The 16,253-nt window shown below is 54.3% G+C and overlaps 1 pseudogene; it reads right to left on the bottom strand.

Moving 5' to 3' along the window:
* Nucleotides 1–15,395, bottom strand: part of LOC136303662 (uncharacterized) — a 301,387-nt pseudogene extending 285,992 nt beyond the window's left edge.
* Between the last annotated feature and the right edge of the window lie 858 nt (nucleotides 15,396–16,253).

Here is a 16,253-nt window from a genome sequence, read left to right as displayed (position 1 = left end):
CCCAGTGTTCCCATGGGACTCCCGAAGGAAGACTGGACCCATCTCTGCACCCTTGTCTCCACAGCACCATCTCTGCTTCCAACAGGACCACATCTGCCATTTCAGGAGGGCTTCCCTTTGGACTGTTTCCAACACCCTGAACAACAGGGTGTCAGGTTGTATTTCTTACTCTGTCAGGGTTTTCTAGGATTTCTTGTTTGTTTGCTTGCTTGCTTAGTCTTCTGTTCCACAACATTTGTCTTTTTTTATATCCCTAGTAAAGACCTGCTATACCTATTCCCAAAATCTTTGCCTGACAGCCTATTAATTGCAAATGTATAATAAATTGTAAACGGGGAGGGCCCGTACATTCCAAGGGAGAGTCCAATCTTTCCTGGCAGATACCTGTCTATCTAAACCAAGACACAAGCCCTTGTGACACAGCGGGGCCACTTGCAGCCAAGGGGCCATTGTGACACTGGGGATCCAAGGAGACCTTTGTGACCCTGAGGAACCTCATGGAACAAAGGGTCCATTGTTACACTGGGGGGCCCTGTGGAGCCATGGGGATCATTCTGATACTGTGGTGCTCCATGAAACAGAGGGGCCGTTCTGAAGGTACCAAGGACACAGTTGTTTCACAGTCGGGCTTCATGGAACCAAAGGTCCCTTGTGACATTGCAGAGCCTCATGGAACAATGGAGACCCTTATGACTCTTTGAGAGCCACAGGATCCAAGGGGCCATTGGGACACTGGAGGGCCTTGTTTAACCACGGGGTCATTTTACCACAGCAGGGCGTCATGGAATCAAGGGGACCACAGTGACACCGCAGCGCTCCATGAGAAGAAGGGTCCTTTCTGACACTGTGAGAAAGGAGTGACATTGTGACACTACAGGGCATCATGGACCCAAGGAGGCCATTTTGAAGCAGTGCAGCCTCATGGAACAATGGAGACCATTGTGACTCTTGGAGGCCTCATCTATCCTAAGGACCATTGTGACACAGCAGGGCCTCATGGAGAGTTGCTCCCAGTAGCCCAAAGTGTGATCCCACTTGCCCCCTTTCAACACCAGCATGAGCCCAATAACCTCCAGTATGATACTTGACACATGCCAGCACTCCCAGTCTGGTCCCAGTATAATCCCAGTTACCCCTGATCACTCACAGTATGGTCCCAGTTCCCTCCAGCTAGATCAACCCCATCAGTCCCAGTATGATGCCATTTGCTCCCATCATGCTCCAAGTCACCCCCACTACAGGGATGATGTGCAGGGTATGTTCCCAGTCACTCTCAGGTACCCCCAGTATTAGTCCCGTCCCTCCCAATATGAACCACAGATGGGCCCAGTGTGGTCCCAGTCACTGCCAGTATGAACCAGTTTTGTCCCACATGGTTCCAACTGTACTCTTTCACCCTCACTTTTGTTCCAGTCAGTGTCAGTCTTCCCCAGAGTACCCCAGTTCCTTCCAGCACGATCCCATTGTCTCAGAACCACTCAGCTTCACTCTAGTTGTACTCACTGCCAGTATGACCCCAATCATCTCCAGTATGCACCCAGTCACTTCCAGTTTGTCCCAGTTGCTCCCAGCTGCTCCTGGTTAAGCTCACCATGATCCCAGTCACTCCCAGTATATGCCAATTTCCCCCACCATGGCCACAATTGCCCCCTGCAGGCTCCTCACTTCCAGGATGAATCCAGTATGATCCCAGTCTCCCTCAGTGTGATCACAGTCTCCCTTGGCATGGGCCCAGCTGCTCTCAGTATGATCCCAGTCTGATGTCAGTACAAACCCAGTACAATCCCAGTCACTGTATGACCCCGGTACAAACCAGTCGCTCCCAGTGATGACATTTCTAGGGCACCTCCCCCTGCCATGTTCCGACCTGTCCCGGCTCCATCCCTGCTCTTCCCACAAGCTGTGAGATGTCCAGGGAAAGGGGAAGGAAGATGAAGAGGATGAGGGAAGGAGGAAGAGGTGGAGCGGCAGCGGGAAGCGGGAGGAAGAAAAGGAGAGGAGACACCTGGTGGCTCCAGCCGTCCCCGAACCCGCAGCCCCCCGGGACCATGGGTCCCATCCCGCAGGTGCCCGGGGAGGGGGAGCTCGCCCCAAATATCCAAGGGGTTGTTCCTGGGTTTGAGGTTTTTTGGGGAGGATGTTTGGAGCTTTCAGCGCTCCAAAGCCGAGCCGCAGATGGCCCCCGGGGGGACATCGGGGGGTCCCCGGGAGGTGGTTTTGGGGGTCCCGGTGTCGGCAGAGCCTTGGCGGGCCGATGAGATGTTGGTTCCCCTCTGGGTGGGGGTTGGGCTAGCTAGTTTACCCCAGGCATGGTCTTAGTTACACTCAGTTACACCCAGTTGCTCTCACTTTCATCCTGTGTGTTCCCAGTTCTTCCAGTTGCCCTTAGTATAGTCCCAGTCACTCCCAATATGATGCCAGTAACTCCCAGCATGCTCCCAGTCATGCCCAGTTGCCCACAGACGCCAGTCACTCTAAACCTGCTCACAGTAGTTCCCAGCAAGGTCCCACTTCTCCCCAGTGTGGCAGTTTGAAAACAAACCAGCTGGAGATGCCAAGTAAGAATTGTTCCATGACCCATTTCTCATCACTCTGCAGGATATCTTCTGTTAATGAGCCAGCTGTTAAACAAAGGTGGGGCGGTTTTCTTTATCTCTTCCACGACCCATCTTCCCTACAGGGGCACATCATCTGTTAATGGGCCATTGAGTCTCACTGAGTCACTGATAAAATTACATCATCCCATTGCGAGATGCTCCACCCAGAGGGAGGAGCCAAGCATTCCTACCTGGATATAATCTGACATTGAAAACATCAGAAGGAGCCTGTTTCCACTGGATTCCCAGAGGAGGACCAGACCCATCTACACCACCACTGGACCTTCAGAGGAAAACTACAGCCTTCTACAGGAGGGCTGCTTCAAGAAAACCACATCTGTCACTCCAGGAGGACTGCAGCCACGATTTGATTGGACTGCTACCAACACCCTGACTAACGGGGTGTCAGGTTGTATTCTGTCCCTGTCAGAGTTGGGTTTTTTTTTCCTACTCCAATTTTAGGTTTTTTAAAATTTTATAGTTTAGTCTGTGAGGAAGAGGAAAATGCCCCAGGACAGCCAGGCAGGTGAGGAGGAAGTCAGTGTACCTTTTTCCCTCTCCCCTGCTCCATCTCCCAGCCCAGCATGGCCCTGGCTGCAGGACAACCCCGCTGCCATCGCCGTCCTGTCAGGGATGGACTGATGGGATCTGCTTCCCCTTCCCTCTGGCACGGAGGCAAATCCCATCCTCTCCTTGTCCTTCCTCCCCCAGACAAGGAGCTGAGGATGGAGACCAGGGAGGACAAATCCCCACAGCAGAACCTTGTGGAAGAGGCGGTTTTGAGCATCTCCACAGCACAGGAATCCAATGAGGAGGAAAATCCCCGGAGATCCCGCAGAAGGAGGGGCTCCAAACCAATCCCAGGGTGCTCTGAGCAGGAAAGACCCTCCCTGTGTTGGGAAGGTGGCCGGAGATCCAGCCAGAGCTTGGAGCTGGTTTTCCATGAGCAGCTTCATGGTGGGGAGAAGCCTTACAAGTGCTTGGAGTGTGGGAAGAGCTTTAGCACGAGTTCCAAACTGATCCGCCACCAGATGCTCCACACTGAGGAATGGCCCTACATCTGTGGGGAATGTGGGAAGGGCTGCAGAGACAGCTCCAACCTGATTGTTCACCAGAGGATCCACACCGGGGAGAGGCCCTATCAGTGTCCCCAGTGTGGGAAGAGGTTTCAGACCAGCTCCCATCTCCACGTACATGAGCGGATTCACAGAGAGGAGAGGCCCTTCCGCTGCCCCGACTGCAGGAAGGGCTTCAAGCATAACTCCCACCTCATTACCCATCAGCACTTCCACACTGGGGAGAGGCCCTACGAGTGTCCCCAGTATGGGAAGAGTTTCTCTGACAGCTCTGTCTTGAGCCAACACCAACAGAAACACCGGTAAGGGAAGCCTTGTGAGTGCCCCAACAGCGAGAAGAGCTTCATGCACTGCTCCAATTCTATCCCCATCAGAGGACCCACACAGGGCAGAACCCTCGTGACCCACATTCCCTATGATCCATGTTGGCGAGTGGCAGGTGGTCCTTTTGTTTTGGCCCTAATTTTCTTTTGATTCATCTTCAGCCCTTTAAAACACACAAAATCGGGGTAGAAGTAACAAAGTCATCAAAGGCATTTAAAGCCTCATTTTTAAACAGTTTTTCAATGGAATCTGGAATTCAGGGAGATACCTGAGTGGATACAGGGGATTTGGGGGATTATTTGGTGTAGTTGTCTCCCTTTCTTGGCACTACAAAAGACAAGAGGGATTGATCTGTCACCTAAAAACCAGCCAATGCCACTGAATACTACTCAATCTCACCCCAAAATTACTTGATTCCACAGCCCCTCAAGGTGGAATGGGGTTGGAGGGGATTTGGGTGAAGTGGGATGCAAATCAGGAGGCGTGAGATGGGCATTGGGTGGGGCAGGACTGGGGAGAGGGGGGTTTGGAGGTGTGAAATGGGGGAAACAGGGCTTGGGAAGGGGGTCTTGATGTCCAGCAAGGGTAGGATGGATTGCAGTGGGGATTGGGAGAGTGTGGTGAAGTCTGAGATGAAGAAGCCAAAATTTGGGAATGATGAAGGGAGGAGTAACCCATTTCTGAGTGAGTTTTTGTGTATTCTGCATTCCTGAAGAGATTTTGGTGCATCCCACATTTCTGAGGTGGTTTTGGGGCACTCCCCAGCTCTTGGGGGGTTTCCTGAGAGCAGCTCCATGCAGCCCCATTGCCAGGGGTGATTGCCTTGGGCACCAGCTCAGAGCTGCAGCCAGAGTCCGTTGCCTCAGTGCTGGAGATCAGAGAAATGATGAATGGCCCCAGACATCTCCAGGGTGTGTTTGGGGGTCAGGGTAAGTTCTGTGTAGGTGGGGTGGTCACTGCCCCAGCCCCAGCCACTGCAGCCTCTGCTCCAGCCCCAAAGTGGCTGCCAAGGCCCTGGCACCCCAAAACCCCCACCTGTGAGAGGGACCAGAGCAGGTGAGGCTGTGACACGGCTGTGACATTGACATTGACATGTCCCACGTCCCTGGAGCTCCCAGCAGCTGAGATGGCGCTGGATCCAAGGGCAACTGTGGACCTCTCTCTCCCTCTCTCTCTTCTCCTGACTTCCTCTTCTCAGATTCTGGAGGACTGGAAGTTGGACAGGGTGGAGTTTGATCAGTCAGTGCTTTGTGAAATGATTTACTGTAATTCCATCTTGCTTTAAGATTTTCCAAGTATCTCATTCTCTGAAGTTTTCGACTAAAAGTTTGTTCTCCACCCTCCTGAGAAGTTTGTTGTTTTCTCCCATGCGCCGCCCGAGGGGGCAGGAACTGCAATGCTGAGCAAGGCCTGGCTTGGCTGCAGGGAGCAGAAAGGCCAAGCCCTGAGCCCAGGCCTGGCACAGCAGGGCCTGTCCCTCCCGGCTGGCTCGGGGCTGGTTGTGGGGCAGTGGGATGGCAGGGGCAGCAAGGACAAATGGCATCAACCTGCAAGCCCGGCCAGCCTCCTCAGGGAGGGGCCAGGGAGGAGCAAAGTGCAGGCCCTGAAAGGAAAGTTCCTTCTGTGGGGCCTCCAGAGGCGCTGGCAGAGCCCAGGGGACAAAGGGCTGGGTGCCTGTGGCCCTGCCAGCCCTGCCCAGCCCTTGGCCATGTGTCCTGCAGGCTGTGCCCCCTGTGCGTGCTGCTGCTGTGCCCTGGCCGGCTGCACACGCCCATCTCGCTGTCCCCCCCAGCATTTCTCAGCCCAGCATTTCTGTGCCCTCCCTGGGCTCCCTGCACCCAGCCCTGCCAGCTCCTGGCACACAGAGCCAGGCCAGGAGCCCACCCTGCCAAGGGCCTTTGGAGCAGGCTGGTGGCTGCCGTGGCTCCTGACCTCAGCAGCTGCTCCTGGGATGGTTCCATGGGAGCCGAGCACAGCAACGCAGCTGTGCATTGTCCCTGCTGAGGGTCACACACTGTCAGGGCACACTCCCTGCCTGTAGGATTTGTGCTCGACCCAAGCACTGCACTTGTGGCTCCAGCACTGCTTTCCAACAAAAATGGGGGAAGGCAAACTGTGTGTAGCTCATAGTATTTTAGTGTCTAAAACTTCTTAAGTGATCGGTCATAGAGGTGAAATCCATTTGGAATGAATGGGATGAAGATGTAGTGCAAGATAGAAAAGAGGAGCATAGAAATAACTAGAGGAAAACATATTGGATTGTTTCTTTCCATTTTCATTTCACTTCTGGAAAGCTGTTTCAGTTTTCCGGGAATCTTCTCCACAGTCCGGTCTGCTTTTTTCAAGGACCTCTCCTGGAGAATGAGGTGCAGCTTCTGTCATGAGATGTGCCACAAACTGCAACTTCTCTTGGCTTTCCACACAGTGTGTGCAGCACGATTCTTGCAGCAAAGCAGGAAAAATGTTTGGAGAACTTTGTAACTTGTTCTTTCTTTTCCTTTTGGACTGGGGAGTTGTGCCATTTTTAAGGTTTTTATTGTTACTGTTCTACCCTAAGAAAATATGACAGGGTACCAGGAGTGGTTAGAGAATCCAAACCTGGCTGAATGCAGAGAAAGAATCTCCAGAGGCTGCATCCAGAAGTAGGGATTTGTGTGATAATCATTCCAACATCCCCAGGGACACCTTGAAAGTGATCTAGAACATGAAAATGGGCTGACAGGGAGAGTTTGTTCCTGTGTTAAGTTTTGATGATTCTACATCTCATGCACTGATTTAAATCAAGAGCACAGCCAGTTCATGATAAGCACCAGAACAAGCTCAACCTCTCCAAACAGATGACTGAAAGAATTGGAATAGGAGAAATGCAGGGAATGATTTGGTGAAGTTTGTCTGCAAGAAGGGTCATATTTTTCTAATCATTTCTAATCCATTCCCTCGGCTGTTGTGTTTCTGCGAAACAATTGTCATCCCAGATGCCTCATGAAATGAGAAGCCTGAGCTTGTGGAAGTGCCTGAAAGATGCCCTGTTCCTCTGCAGGGACACTCAGGCTGAAACAGGAGCCTGAGCCCTGTCTTGGGAAGCCTCCTCCGAGCTGGAATTTGTGCCGTGCTGGGAGAGGAGGAGCAGGGGGAGAAGGATGGGCGCTGTGTGGCAGGAGCAGGAGGTTTGGGCCCAGGACATTCCGCCTGCGCCGCTGCCCCGCAATGGGCGGCCGTGCCCGGGGCTCTGGGCCTGGCCCCGCGTGCGCTGAGCTCCCGACACTGCGGGAGCTCCCCGGGCTGGGCTCAGGTTCCCGCTGGCCCTGGGCAGCAGGCTGGGCTCCAGCTGGGATCAGCAGAGCTGGAAATACCTCTGGGCATTGCTCACCACTCTCTGTTGCTGCTCGGAGGAAGCAATGAAGTGAATTGGGAAGTTCTGCTTTCTCTTTCTCCTGGTGGATTTTTTTCACTTTATTTGACAGGCCAGAGGCAATTTCTGTGATGGCCTCTGTCAGTTGATTCTATTTCAGCAGCACCAGCAGCAGGGCTGTGTTTGAGTGCTGCACATGTGGCCTGTGTGGCTTTAATTTTCCTCAACACTGTGCTCAGGGACGTGTGAACATTTGGAGATCAGCTGCTCATGATGCCAGAGTTTGCCATCATGACAGCACTCTGGGTGGCACTGATCAAAAAAGGCAATTGCAGCTTTACGAATAAAATTTCAAGTGGCAAGCAGAAGAGGGACAAGAGCAGCCATGATCTCCAATTGCCAAGGCAAAGGCAGCAGCAGCCTCCTGCTGTCACTCATGGTGAGTAAAACAGTGCTGAAAACAGCGCTGCAGCCCAATCCTTTCTTTCTCTGGAGGCTGGGTCAGGGCAGCACAGGCGGGCCCTGAGGAATCAGGGCTGTTGGTGGGTGATTGTTGCTCTAGTCCAGAACTGATCTGGACAAAGGCCTTGGAAGGCGAGGCAGGAGCAGGTGGGAAGGGGCCGGCGCTGCTGCTGCTCCTGCCCGGGAGCCCCGGCTGGGCCGGGCCGGCGCCCGCTGCGCTGCGGCTCCTGCTGCTGCCAGAGCCGGGCGGGCCTCGGGGACAGGGAATGGACACGGGGGGACACCAAAGGCCGGCGGGGCTGCGGGGATGTTGGCGCTGGGGCCAGCGCCAGCACAGAGCTTCAGCCGCAATTAACGCAGAGGGAAAGGCTGGGGAAAGGCTCCATTTCAGCCTTTCTTGACTCATGGCTGGGAAGGGACCGAAATGAAAGGAGAACAAGCAGGGCCCGACCCCCTCTCCTTTGGGAGGAGCCCCATGCCTGGGGCTGTGAGGGAAAGTGAGGGGCTATGGGGGTTGTGAGGGGAAGTGAGGGGCCATGAGGGGATGTGAAGGGGAATGAAGAGCCATGAAGGGCTGTGAGGGGCCAGGAGAGGTTCTGTGTAGCCATGAGGGTTTTTGAGGGGCCGTGAGGAGCCTCAGCCCCGGCAGCAGCGGGGTCCCACCATGTCCCCAGGGCAGGGCAGCCGTGAGGGGCCGCGAGTGCAGACGTGGCAGCAGAGCGGGCTTGGGGCATCTCTGGGAGGGGATGAGACCCTTCCCCAGCTCCAAACCACACCAAACCCACCACTAACAGGATTGTCCCTCTTTAGAAGCTACTGGCAACCTGGAGTCCACTGTACAGTTTAATCCCAGTGGGAAAAGCAAGGGAATTTTCCGAGTGAGTGACATCCAGCTTTAGTTAATCATGTCTACGATTTGAAAGGCTTACCAATGAAAAGTAACACTAATAAATAATATTAACTATAGCAAGTAATAAACTCCCAAATCCCAACACTCAGCACCACCCCAAAATGACAAACCTCATTTTTCTTTACTAGCACAAGGTTCATGAAAACGAATCCTATTAACTTTCTCCACCTCACATCTTCCCCACCAGACAAATGAGGCCATTTGCAGTGTTTAATACAAGTTACAGTTGAGGGCTGGAGGGAACAATGGGGAGACACCACCAATTTCCATGTCAAACCCAGCAGGCTGTCTCCAAAGTGGAGAGAATAAAATGGAATGGGGGCAAGGGCTGGTCAGATGTTCCTCTAAAGGATCCCAGAATCACCTCCACGTGAACAGGAGGGGAAAATCAATCCCTATAAACCACCCTGTGTGTTCAGGGACTCAGCTGTGAGGAGCTGGACATGGACAGAGGCATCTGGAACAGTTCTGTCCTCAGGCTGAGCTCTCCAGCCAGGCCCTGAAGTCAATCAGGTGCTTTCCCCGAGGATTCCGTGGTTGCCAACCACCCCTCCAGATGTGGCTTACAGGAGCACGGAACATTTTTCAACATCAGGAGAGCAGAAGAAAAATGACAAGAGCTGCCCAATTCAGAGCTCTGTTTAAAAACCTGGAAAATACAAATCAGTTGAACTCTGAAGCCCAGCTGTGGGCCCTGGAATCCAAAAGAAATCTGGAAAGGCTTTTCACAAGGACTGACACTGAAGAGCTAACAGATGAATGTGTGTGGTTTATTCAGAGGCTTCCAATTTTCTACAGTTTTCCTTGAACTGTTGAACTTGACCTTATCTTTGCCTCCTCTTGCACGAAAGGAGCCTCATTGCACCAGCCAGGAAGGCAAAGCTCTTTCTTGGCCCTGGCTGCTGCTGTCCAGGCAGCATTTCCATCCCTCCTGGGGCCTCTTCCCTCAGGGCCCCCAGCAGCAGCTGCTGGAGCAGCACATGGAAGCTGCAGATGGAAGTGCTGCCCACCCCAGCCTGAAGCTACAAAAGGATCCTGCTGAAAGGAACCCCAAGATTCCCTCCCAGGGGCCCTTCTCCCAGTCCTCTTGTGGCTCCTGGGGGAGCTGGGAGTGCTCTACCCTATGGGCAGAGTGGCAGAGAACTGGGCTGCTCCACAGGCTGGGAACATCCTTTAAATAATAAAGCAACCGAAAAATTTTCCAGGGTGTGAGTAGCTTCAGCTCAGAAACATGGCTTTTTTGTATTAATAGTTTAGTACTAAATAAGTGAATGAAATAGATTTCATTTGTAATTCAGATGCATTTCATCCTTTTCCAAGGTTTTGGTCCCTTCCCCCAGGGTCATTTCCTTTACTCACCCACTTTCTAGTCGTTAGAAGGGAGTTAAGCACACCAGAAAAGGCAACAGCTTCTGTTTCAAAGGGAATCAGCCACCACTGCAGGGAAGCTGAATTGCCCCCAGGCACCTGTGTGCATTTGAAGGGTGAGCAGTTGCTGGGACAGACATCTCACACAACTTCTAAGGCTGTGAGAAACCCACAAGTGGCAAAGTATCATTGTGGGTCAATTCCCGCTGAAATTCCATTCCCCCACAGCCTCCAAATGGGCAGGCAGGGCTGGGCTCTGGCAGGGTTCAGGTTTGAGTGCCTTGTGCTCCCTGGCATGGAAGTGATCATATGAACTCTGGCAGTGATTGATTGGGGTATGGCTGCTGAAGGAGGAGGGGGGAATCTCTGGAGACAGTAAAGTCTCTTCTCCTTTCTCCCTGCCCTCTTCAAAGAGCAATGCCTGTGCTGGGTTTACATGGGACCCCTTCCCTCAGCCCAGGGTCTGACCCACTGTGTGCTCTGGAGGAGCCAAACCCAGAGGGGTCCCAATATCAGCCTTGCCTTTCACTGCCTTCCTCCCCCTTACTTCGCCTTGCAGACCCATCCCTTGCCTTGCCTGTCCCCTCCACTCCCCTGCCTTGCCTTGCCTACCTCTCACTTCTCTTCCCTTGCACACCCTCCCTTTCTGTGCCCCCACTGGCTTCCTTGTCTTGCCTCCCCCTTCCTCTGCTTGCCTGCTCTACCCACACCTGGCCTGGCTTTGCCTTGCCTTCCTGTCCCTTGCCTGGCCTGGCATAACCCTGCCTTGTCGTGCCCTGTACACACCTCCCTTGCCTTGCCTACTCCTCCCTTGCCTTGACTTGTCTGCCTGGACCCGCCTGCCCCTCGCTGACCTTTCCTTGCCCTGCCTCCCCCTCCCTTGCCTTGCCTTCCCCTCACTCCCTCCCATGGAGAACTGTCAAAGTTGCCTTGCCTTGTTCCTGGAGCTCCTGGTGGCATTGATGAGTTAGGATGGTGACCCAGCTGAGGGGCTGTGTCCTGCTGCCAGATTCATCTCTGCTGGTTCTAAACTGCCTTTCTCCCATGCTTGTCATCTAAGACATCTCCTTTTTCAGGGATGGGCCTTTCTCATTCAGACTGTGCAGATTCCAAGGGCTGTTTGGCTTCAAAGGAATGTCTCTCCCTTTGATTCTGTTTTCATTTACAAGTAACCTGAGAACAAGACTCAGCTGGAGCCTTTTCCAGGAGGTGATTTAGCTGTGCACAGTGATCTCCAGGCCACTCTTTTCTTCTTTGAGCTACCTTGTCCTTAAGGAACTGTGGCTGGTTATGGAATTCGTGGACAGAGGCACTTTAGAGGATGTTGTGGCTGAAGGAGAGATGGCAGCTCTCAATTGGGTGGTGAGGGATCTCTCTGGTGCTTCCCATGCCATGGACATGCTTGCCCTGGTAAACAGGTGATAAGAACAAAAATACCCTAATCTGCCTTCACTTAGAAAGATGCTACTCTAATGGTGTTGGAGCAGCAGCTCTTCCTCTTGGCCACACCATGTTCTGTTATACTCACCATTCCCCAAGACAAGAAATCTCTTGGAGCCATTTCCTTTCTTTGTGGGATGAATTCAGGTCTTTCATTTTGACCCTTATCTTTCTTTGTCCTCTGTCAGAGCCTGCAGGCCCTGTATTTCCTTCATTCCAGCCAGGTCATCCCCAGGGAGGTCAAAAGCTTCAGCATCCTCCTGGGCATGGCTGGATCTGTCAGGTTGGGTGGGTGTTTTTGGTCAGGGGCAGTGTTCCCAGGCTGTGGGGTCTGGGGCTGTTCCTGCGTGGTGCCAGTTCCCCAGGAGTGGAGCCTGTGGGAGTGCAGGGAGCCCTGCTGCCAACTAAGAGCAGCTGCCCCGTGCCCAAAGGGCCAGAGAGGGGTGTCAGGAGGGGCTTTGGTTTGTGTGTGTCCCTTCCAGAGGGACGGAGTTCCAATGGAAAACGTGCAGGGAATAAATGAAAGCCACTGCAGGAAACTTGAGGGTTTCTTTAAGGGGCCACTTCCATCTTTCCTTGGCTCCAGCTCTGAGGAAACAGAGGCCCTGAGCCAGGGGCTCTGCTCTGCTGCCCTGGGCACCCCGGGGCTCCTGGAACACCCCACGGGCAGGGCGGGCCCAGAGTGTCACAATGTCCCCTTGGTTCCAGCAGGCCCCGCAGGGTCACAGTGCTCCCTCTGCACCCTGAGGCCCCACAGCACCCAGCCCAGGCCACTGCCATGGTTCCAGTCACTCCCAGTATGGTCCCAGGGACTCCCAGTCTTTCTCAGTATATCCCAGTCACCTCCAGCATGCTCCCAGTCACTCCCACTTCCTCCCAGTTGCTTCCAGTATGATTCCAGTGGCCCACAGCCACTCTAAGTCACCCTCGGGGTAATTCCAGTTGCTCCCAGTATATCCCAGTTGCCCCCAGCATGCTCATTCCTAGTCACCCCAGAGTCCCCAGTATGGTTCCAGTTGCCTCCCGCATGATCTCACTCATTCCCAGTATATCCCAGTTACCCCCAGCATGCACCAGTCATTCCCAGTCACTCTTAGTAACCCTCAGTGTGGTCCCAGTCACTGCCAGTATTCCCACGTCCATGCTCCAAATGCTGCTCCCAGCCCTGATCTGTGGGGATGGGAATGTCCCGCTCCCTTCCCGGGGCAGGGTCACACCTGAGCTAGGTGTGCAGGGCAGGACCTTGCCCTGAGCCCAAGCCCTGTCCCACCTGCAGGATCTGCTTCCCCTGGGCCTCTTCCCCCTGCAGCCCCAAGCCCAGCTTGGTGCTAAACAAAGGGGCTGGGCCGGGGTCATCCCCCGGTGGGGGCTGCGCACCCCCTCTGCCCCCTCCCCAAATTCCCCCCGGGGGCAGCAGGAGCTGGGGCAGGAGACCTGTGGGGAGGGAAAAGGGAGTGACACCGGCATGGGGGGTCACACACGCTCTGGGGGAAATACACGGGCCCTGGGGATTCCCCCTGACCTTATCCTGCAGGACCAGGAGGATAAACCCCAACATGGAGACCCCAAACCCCGGCAGCATCTATGGGACAGGGTTTGGTGGGAGCTTTGGGGGTCTGGGGGAGTCACAACTTCCCCAAAACCCCCTCCCAGCTCCACACCCACTCCCAGACCCCTCAAACCACCTCACAGCTTCTGCCCAGGACATCCCCAATCATTCCCTGCAACATAAATGACCCCAAAAGCCACAATTCCCTCTTCCCATCTCCCCCAAGGTCCACCCAAATCCTCTCCAAGACACACAGCCCTTCCAGCATCCCAAAACTCCCTCACTCCCTCCCCCCCCAGAAGGCCCCCAAACCTCCTCCCAGCAACACAAATGCCACCAAGAGCCACAAAAGCCTCTCTCAGTCCCACCAGGAGTCCCAGAAACTCCTCACAGGCCCCTATGGCACTGACCAGGAGAGGCTGGTGGACAGGAACATCCACAGCCAGGAGCACCTCGGGCACTTCAGCAGTGATTTGGGCATGTTGCGGGGGACACCAACAATACGGAGATCCAGGCCAGGGACAGGGACAGAAAGCTGGAATTCCTGGAGAACAGATGGGCTCAAGTGGACACGTTCTGCTGCAACAACTATGAGACCATAGCCATGTCCCTTGGCTAGGGTGCTCCCAGAACACCTAAACCCTCCTGAATATTCCCTGAACCACAAATTCACACTCAAATCCAGGTAAAATGATTCAGCTTTAGATCTCTTCACTTAATTTTGCTTATTTTTAATCCAATTCTGGGTGTTTTATAGAAAAATCACAGAAATTAATCAGGTACAAAAATATCTCCAAGACCATCCAATTTGTCTTGATGCCATCAGAAGAAAAAACAGAGCAGAACAGATTTTTTGGGCTGCAAATTAAAAAAAAAAAATCCGCTCTTCTCATTTACATTGTTGATCAGAGTCCCAGTAGATGTTCCTGACCCTGTGTTCATCCAGGTGCCTGTGGAGATCCAGGGCTCTGCCCAGTGTGGGTCCTTTGATGGGGGATGGAGTTGGAGCAGTGCAGGAAGCTCTTCCCACAGTTAGGGCACTCACAGGGCTTCTCTTAGTGGTGCCTCCGTTGGTGTCGGGTCAAGTTAGAGCTCTGGGTGAAGCTCTTCCCACACTGGGGACACTCATAGGGCCTCTCCCCAGTGTGGATGCGCCGGTGGGTGACGAGGTCGTACTTTCGCTTGAAGCCGTTCCTGCAGTCGGGGCAGCGGAAGGGCCTCTCCTCTCTGTGAATCCGCTGGTGCACAAGGAGAGTGGAGCTGGTCTGAAACCCCTTCCCACACTCAGGACACTGATAGGGCCTCTCCCCAGTGTGGATCATTTGGTGGATGATCAGTTTGGACCTCTGGTTGAAGCCCTTCCCGCATTCCCCACACTCGTATGGCCTTTCCTCAGCGTGGATGTTCTGGTGATGGATCAGGTTGGAGCTGTGGCGGAAGCTCTTCCCACATTGCTCACACTCGTACGGCCGTTCCCTGGTGTGGATCCTCTGGTGGCTGATCAGGCTGGAGCTCTGGCTGAAGCTCATCCCACATTCCCCACACTCGTGGGGTCTCTCCCCAGTGTGGATGTGCCGATGTCTGAGAAGATGGAAGTTGCGCTTGAAGCCCTTTCTGCAGTCGGGGCAGCGGAAGGGCCTCTCCTCTGTGTGAATCCGCTGGTGCCTGAGAAGATTGGAGCTGGTCTGAAACCTCTTCCTACACGGGGGACACTTGTAGGTCCTCTCCCCAGTGTGGATCCGCTGGTGGCTACTTAGGTGGGATCTCTGGCTGAAGCTCTTCCCACACTCCAAGCACTTGTGGGGCTTCTCCTCATCATGAACCTGCTCATGGACCACAAGCGCAGAGCCCTGACTTGATCTCTGGCCACCTTCCTGGCGCAGGGTGTGCGTTTCAGCTTCAGAACAGCTTGGGATGGGTTTGGAGCCTCTTTTCCTGTGAGATCTCCAGGGATTTTCCTCCCCGTCGGATTCCTGCAATGTGGAGCCGGTAAAAATGGCCTCTTCCACAAGGTTGTGCCGTGGGGATTTTTCCTCCCTGGTCTCTATCTCCAACTCCTTGTCTGGGGAAGAAAGGACAAGGAGAGGATGGGATTTGTCTCCGTGCCACAGGGAAGGGGAAGGAGATCCCCTCAGTTCATCCCCAGCAGGACGGCGTTGGCAGTGGGGTTGTCCTGCAGCTGGGGCCATGCTGGGCTGGGAGATGAAGCAGGAGAGAGGGGGAAAGGGGCACTGACTTCCTCCTCACCTGCCTGGCTGTCCCGGGGCATCTTCCTTTTCCTCGCAGCCTCCTCCTCCACCTGGCCAAGGTTTTGGAAGTCCTGGTTTGGGGTGAAAACAAGGGATGAGTACATTGAGTTTGAAAGTTGCCCAGCCCAAGTCCATCTCTAGAGGTCATTGGGCATCGAGGGACCAGAAAAACCTCTCAAACACCAAGATTCAGCCCTGAAAACGCCTCCCAGGAGTTCCCTGTCTCTGCTCTCTCCCCTTGGGTGTTTGGGGGTTCCCCCCATCCCAACTGCTGGGAGTCACACTTGTACTGGGGGTCCCCGGTCTACTTGGTCCCTGCCATCCCCAGGCTGCTGAGAGTCCCAGGAATCTGAAGAGTTCCCCCCTTTTCCACCTCCCCATATATGGATGATGGCAGGTGTTGGGGCCTTGGAGTCCCTTCTCCCCTTATTCTCTGCTTTGGGGTGCAGGGGGTCCAAGGAGTCCCCCCTGCCCCTCTCCAGGCTGTTGAGGGTCCCGCCAATGGCGGCGCCCCCCCTCTCCGGGCTCCCCAATTTGGGCTCCTGGGGGGCACAGGGCTCTGCTCCTCCAGGCTTTCTGGGGACCCTGGGTGGGGACTACAGCCCTTGGGGCTCCTCTCAGGAGACTCACAATGGGGGGAACGCAGAGAGGGCTGGGGGATCCCAGCAGTGACATCACTGGGAGTGACTGGTTTGTACTGGGGTAACTGGAAACTTACAGGGGCAACTGGGACTGACTGGGAATGACTACAAGCGTGCTGAGGGCAACTGGGCTATACTGGAAATGTCTGTGACCGTAATGGGGGGACTGAAACCACACTGGGAACAGCTGGAATCATGCTGGGGAGAACTGGGACCATGCTGGGGGCAAGTGGGAGCAAGTGGGAGTGAGTGGGTCTACAGTGAGGCAACTGGGCATGACTGGAA

The sequence above is a fragment of the Chamaea fasciata genome, unplaced genomic scaffold, assembly GCF_029207755.1.
Source record: "Chamaea fasciata isolate MVZ Bird 193981 ecotype frontalis unplaced genomic scaffold, bChaFas1.0.hap1 SCAF_40, whole genome shotgun sequence".
Lineage (NCBI taxonomy): Eukaryota > Metazoa > Chordata > Aves > Passeriformes > Sylviidae > Chamaea > Chamaea fasciata.
Note: the sequence above shows the minus strand (reverse complement) of the source record. Positions and strands in the feature narration are given on the sequence as shown.